General features: G+C 39.3%; 1 long non-coding RNA gene across 1 annotated transcript; it reads left to right on the forward strand.

Moving 5' to 3' along the window:
* Positions 1-6: 6 nt before the first annotated feature.
* Positions 7-6,075, forward strand: LOC103131686 (uncharacterized). Its single transcript, XR_475416.2, has 2 exons — positions 7-4,946; positions 5,038-6,075. It is a non-coding gene; the product is annotated as an uncharacterized LOC103131686 (long non-coding RNA).
* The last annotated feature ends 78 nt before the right edge of the window (positions 6,076-6,153 follow it).

Consider the following 6,153-nt stretch of genomic DNA (forward strand, 5'->3'; position numbering starts at 1 on the left):
TCTCAGATTGGAACAAAGCGACAACAGAATCCACCGGTGCAGAAAAGAGAGAGGAGGCCGGTTTATTAGAGGAGCCGTGACATTATTTTCAGAGAAGCAACCAAAACCTGCTTGTCCTGGTGTAACCTATTGAGCCTCGACTGATTCAGGGCAACTCATTATTCGGTTTTTAACAGAGAGCCTGATAAATATGCAGCTGCCTTGAGCATCTAAATGCTGCACACCAAGCTCTTATCAGATAATATCCTCACAGCTTTGTGAAATATGACTAATGCGGCCGACTGGTTTCTGATAATCTATGCAGTGTTAGTTAGTCGAGCACTTGGCACCTATCACATTCTCCCATCTCCCTCCTTGGTGTGTTTATTTAGTTTACTGGACTTTAGCACAAGATAATTGCAGGACACTAGTCAGCAAAGGTGGGAGTAAAATGGAAAGATTCAGCTGAGGTTGTCAGGCAGCTCTGAGTTTAAACAAATTTTTTATACGGGAAGTCAGCATGCTATCTTGTGGCATATCTTCCATGATGTAAAAAGGACAAAACCTCATAGTGGGGTTCCTGGTTACGTTTTTAAGGTGGAACTGTGATCTGAAAGTGACTCTGGATTAATTATTTAACACTAGAGTGAAATGCCAGCAAGTGAAAGAGCTGAGAGGGAGTTTTTTTCCTCGTAGCTGAAACCAAACTTGACATTGAATAGCAAACAGGTAAACCACAAGAGGGAGAAAAAAAATGTCTTCATATACGTCCCGCAGAGCACATATCTGTTTCCTGTGTGCAGAATAGCTGCGTCTCAACATTTGAAAACTTTAATTACTCCAGATTCTGGTGAAGAATGCTAGTCTACAACATTGTCCTTCCATACATCCAGCCAACCAACCGGTTCCATCCCTGCTACAAGCTGCTAAGTGCTCCTTTGTGCAAGTCAGTAACCTCCTACGCTCTTACCACACAGAGCCAACACCAACACCGTCCACGTTTTCTTAAAATAAAGAAACAGACTCCTAAGTTGTCAACAATCAATTATATGCCCCGACTTCCCATTTGTTTCTCCCAACAACCGAACAGACCACCTAAAACTGGCCAGAAGTTAATAAAACCTGTCTGTTTGCTTTTAACTCTATTTCAACCTCCTCCCCAGCTTGCTGCCACTGTTTAATTTCCTGCTTGGTGCCATTTGTGCACACTGGCCCCCTATTGCTGAGCGATGCCACGACGGTCGTCCCTCCCGCCCCTCCACTGCTTCCTTCCTCTCAACCCTTTTGCCAGTGGCCCTGCAAACCTCCGGAGGCAGGCGGTGCCAAGCGTTCCAGCTGTTTAAACAGGTCAGTGGTTGGTGCCAGGTGCCGCGAAGGGGAGCGCTGCCATTGTTGTGCCCTATATTGCTGGTTTGTGCAAACTGTGATGATTCCATTGTCTCTGCAGAACAAGGAGCAGGGATTAAAGGTACTGAGCTTTTATTCAAATTGAAGTTAGTGAACATTTTAGCAGTGAAGGGCTGTATGACTTTTAAGCTATGCATTTCTTGAACCTGGTTATTAATCGAAATGAAAGATATTTCACAGAAGAATAGTCTCACTTGAAAATATTAGAAGTTATTGATCAGTTTAGTTTAAGTTCCTGCAATTACATAATCATTTATGCCAAAACATATACTTTATAAAACTTCTTTATGAAAAAAAACAGCATTCAAAACTCAATATTCAAGTTGATGCCCATTACAAGAATCATGTTACAGTCTTATCACAGAAAAATAGTATTTGTGTCTTTACAGCAGCGGAAAAAAGAACAAGTAACCGAACCAATAACATGCAATTTGTAGGAAAACACTTAATGCTGAAGAAGAAATATTTTTCATCCCATATTTGTCTTTTTAGATTACCTTCCCATAACGCATAGAAGACGTTCTGCAGAATACATGTTACCCAGTAGAATTATGCATCAGCCTCCCAGACCAATTAGTATAGAACAGTGCAGCATAAATTTTACAGGAACAAAAAAAACAAACCATGTTTTCCTCATAATGAGAACATCCTTCCTTGTTATTGTGTCATACTGTCTTGTTAGAAAAGGAAGAATATTTAACAGTTAATATTTCTGTTGTTTTAGTATAAGTCCTCTTGTTAGTTCAAACTTTGTGGGGTTTTTTTCTACAATGACAAATATGTGTTCTAGTTCAGCGGCTGCATCTTTAGCTCTGAAACATCCTAATTGAGACAGATTCAGTGTTTGTTGTATTTAGAAAGATTATTCGAATTGCTGCATACTTGCCAGGTCGTCTCAGACTGTACAAAAAACTAGTACTATTCAAAATATGTCTTACTGTAGGACTTATCTTTCTATACTTTAAATTATCAAATAAAATAAAAAATTTTAATTATTTAAATTGTGTCCCATAAAAAAGCTCCCTCTGGCACAGCTCCAGCATATTAAATCTAAATGCATAAATATGAAAAATCGCTTCGTGTCAAAAGGGCCGTCATGTCAGACCCAGACTGAACAAATCTACAAATCTAAACTTGTGAATCAAGCACATTAACCTCCTGGCTCTAACGCTGATTACATTCCAGCCAGAGGCAACTTTAAACTTTATTGTTTTGACCTTCTTACATTACGCCACTTATCATGATGAAGAATAGGTGTGACTAACAGGAGTTAAAACTAATATTTGTTTTACACACTACTTTTGTACATAGAAAATGTATTTTAGCTCCAATTAAAATCTCAGCGGAGTTTAGCAAGCAACAGTTTTAAAACTGTGATCAAAGGACAGAAAAAGTTTTTTTTTTTTTTTTTCTGGCATGCTTTCCAAACAATCGCTGGGCATGTAGAAAGGGTCTAATGGTTGCTATGGAGATGCAACTCTTTCCTGCAGTTTTCTGACAGTGAGCTCATGAGATTGCTTGCCTCTTTACCATCCTCCTCGCTGTGCTTGGTGGAAAGATAAACCTGGGTCATCATCCAGTCTTGCTCGTCACAGTTCTGGTTGTTTCATTTTTATTTTTTTCCCCTTTACTATTATGACTGTAGATTATGTCTACCCTGTAAAAGTAACACATTCTTTTATCTTTCCTGTTTTGAAGAGAGGCCAGAGAAACAAACTCATGTGCCTTGTTCATAACTGCATTCAAAGCCTGAATAGCTAAATAAAGATTAAGCAATAATTAGTAGCAACAAGTGGGTTGATTTTGCAGCTGTTCCAATAGTTATAAGATGCATTATTTATTCAAACTGCACTGTATTCAGTCAATAGATATTAAAAACAGCTAAAATAAGTTGATTTTCCTATTGAAATAGAGGTTTTTCAGTTTAAAAGAGAACATTAGATAATGTTCATGGCCATTATGTCCACTTTGAGCCACTCGCTGTATTTGTACAAAAGCAAGTTCATCATTCATCCAGATGATAAAAGCTCAAACACAAGGAGACAGATGAATCAACACACATTTAAGTCCCACCAAAGGGGGCACTTAGCGTTGATGATAAGTCTGCCCCTGATGGCAATGCCAGAGTTAGTTCAGTGAAATTACAATTCTAATTTAGATGTGCTCCATTTCTGTCACACACAGTTGAGATGTATTAAATCCAGCACAAGCGGTTGCGCATGCCAGATACGAACAAAAAGCATGTTTTTTTTTTTGTTTGTTTTTTTTTTAACGCAGGTCTCCTGATTGATTACAACGCCGTGGACATCGGATTCAGCTGAATGACCGACCAGCTCTCCTCCCACTCACGACTCTGAGCCACTCCTTCACAGATGTTCCAAAGTGAACTTAATTTATAGACTTGTCCAGATGATCAAGCACTGTGTGAGTGAGGCCTTGGCTGTGCTGACCTGTGTGATGAGGCTCACTGCTGTGCACAGCGGACAGTGACACAGGCAGGAGCAATCACCACATTGAGGCTCGAGTGTGTATGAGTGTTTGCAATTTGCTCCAAATCTGACTGGGCATTTCTTTTTTTTTTAAACTCCCAGCTAACGTTAATCATGACAAGCTCAGTTCTTCAGCCTCAAATTCGGCTTTCACCGCCATCAATATGCAGCCTGCTGATTCCATCCGGCCCACACATACGTGATAATGATAAGTCATGGTAGGCGGTAATGGCAGTTTCAGTCTGGGTGCAGGATTTTAATTGGCTACTTTAGCTGTCAGAGAAAGCAGGAGCCTTGATTGAGCCTTTGATTTGGCCAGAGTGGCACACCGAGAGCCTTAATTGGCCTGTGGACCAAACACCAGGAAAACACATTAGTTGAAGTGCTCAAGCATGAGCCCTCAGAATTTATTACAAGGGTTCAGATAGCTGAAATGTCAAACTCAAAATGTCATTAAACTTTAAAATAAATTAGGAAGTAAAAACGCCGAGACTCTTTGGCGTAAAGTCTTTTGTTTTAAAAACTATTCACTTGAGATCGAGCTGGTCATAAACAAAACAACTTTTTTTTTTTTGTTGCAGTTTTTCTATAAATTATCTAATCAAGATAAAGTATTTATCATTCCAAAAACAAGATCTCATCTCATGGCATCGAAGTAACTATTTAAGATGACAAAAGCAGAAAATTGGTTGTATTAATTTATGGGAGTGGCAAACATGCATGGAAACATTCAAAAACAGGATGACAGATTAGTAGTAGCTTGGTGTTGCCGTCCCTGGTCGTCTTCATCTGGCACAAGCAAATCAGGCTGAACTAGTTCCAACACAAATAGCTCAGAATCCATCTGAAAATCTGTCTAGAACCTCTCCACCGCCATAGTGTTGACTAATACCAGCGAATCATCTGGATTCACTTGTAAGAATTAGCATTTTTTTTGAAAATCTGTACCTCATTACCCTGCTGTCTTATTTTGTTAATACACAACAAAAAGAAATAAATCCCCACTGTTTCGTATCTTTCAGACAGATTATTACGAAAAGCAGTGAAGAGGTTTCAACAATTTCAATGAAGGTTTGTTTTAGTAAGCTAAATAATACAAATGTTCAGATAAGCAGACCACAGAAGGACTTGAAGCTTATTAACAGACGTATCTAACTTGCAGGAAAAACAACAAGATAAAGAACGACCATCCTGGACACACAGAAGCAGAGCAAAACCAGAGCTTTCTCCTCTGCCACTGTTCTTATGTTGCAGCCATTACCTGTGTGAGGCCAATAAACAACAGATTTCATCTCGGCTGAAAATTTCCTTCCTCCCTGTTTGACAGGTTACTACTGGGATAAATGGGGAACGTGGCACATATGGCTTGTATGGACTATATTTGTAGGGTCGTAGAGCTCCCATCTAAGTGCACAGTGAGTAGCACAAATCATCCTCTAATTATAACTTTTGAGGCTTACATACATCATTGGGGGGCAATTTCAAGGTGATGGCTCTTCAGTTTACCGAAAATGGCTCTGGGGAACTGTCACCATCATCAACCATCCACCTAACATAATTTTCTTCTTTCATTTTAATCTTGTCTTCTTCTGTTTTTTTTGTTTTTTTTCCTTGAGAAACATTGTACTGTCCCACAGATAAGTAAAAGCCTGGCAACGCTACAAATATGCCCCAAGTCACTATTGTGTGACCAGCCTCTTTCTTTTAAACTTCAGCATAAGCCTGCTTCAGTGCCATTAAAATAACTTGTCATGACAGTGTGGCCTGGGAGCACTGCAATCAATTTCTATTACATCAAGGCCCAACTGGGCATTGCTACTGAACTAAGCGCTGGTAAGCAATCTCCCTGGCCGAGGGTGGTTTGTGTGATGGTGGCGTATCTTTATGTGTGAGTGAGCAGTATAAGGAGTGTGTGTTGGCTTGTAAATGAGCAAGAACTGCAAGAGGTTTAACTTTTCTCTGCACAAGTGTGCAGTCTTACCAGCACAGGGAATGAAACTAAAAATAATGCTTTTAAATTCTGCGTCGATAGGGATTAAAGTGCTGGGGAAAGAATTTGCCCCCCATAGAGATTCCTACTGTTTTGCTGTTGTGTCACATTTAAAGTCGTCAGATCATCAAAGATAACCAAAGTAAATGTAAAAAAACAACAACACAGTTTTCAAAGGATGAAATTTATTAAGTGAAGGAAAAGACCATCCAGAACAATCGCATGTGGGAAAAATAGATTACCCTCACTATTAAATTGTAAGTTCATTTTGAATAAATAACTTTTTTC

Source organism: Poecilia formosa, unplaced genomic scaffold, assembly GCF_000485575.1.
Source record: "Poecilia formosa unplaced genomic scaffold, Poecilia_formosa-5.1.2 Scaffold813, whole genome shotgun sequence".
Classification (NCBI taxonomy): Eukaryota; Metazoa; Chordata; class Actinopteri; order Cyprinodontiformes; family Poeciliidae; genus Poecilia; species Poecilia formosa.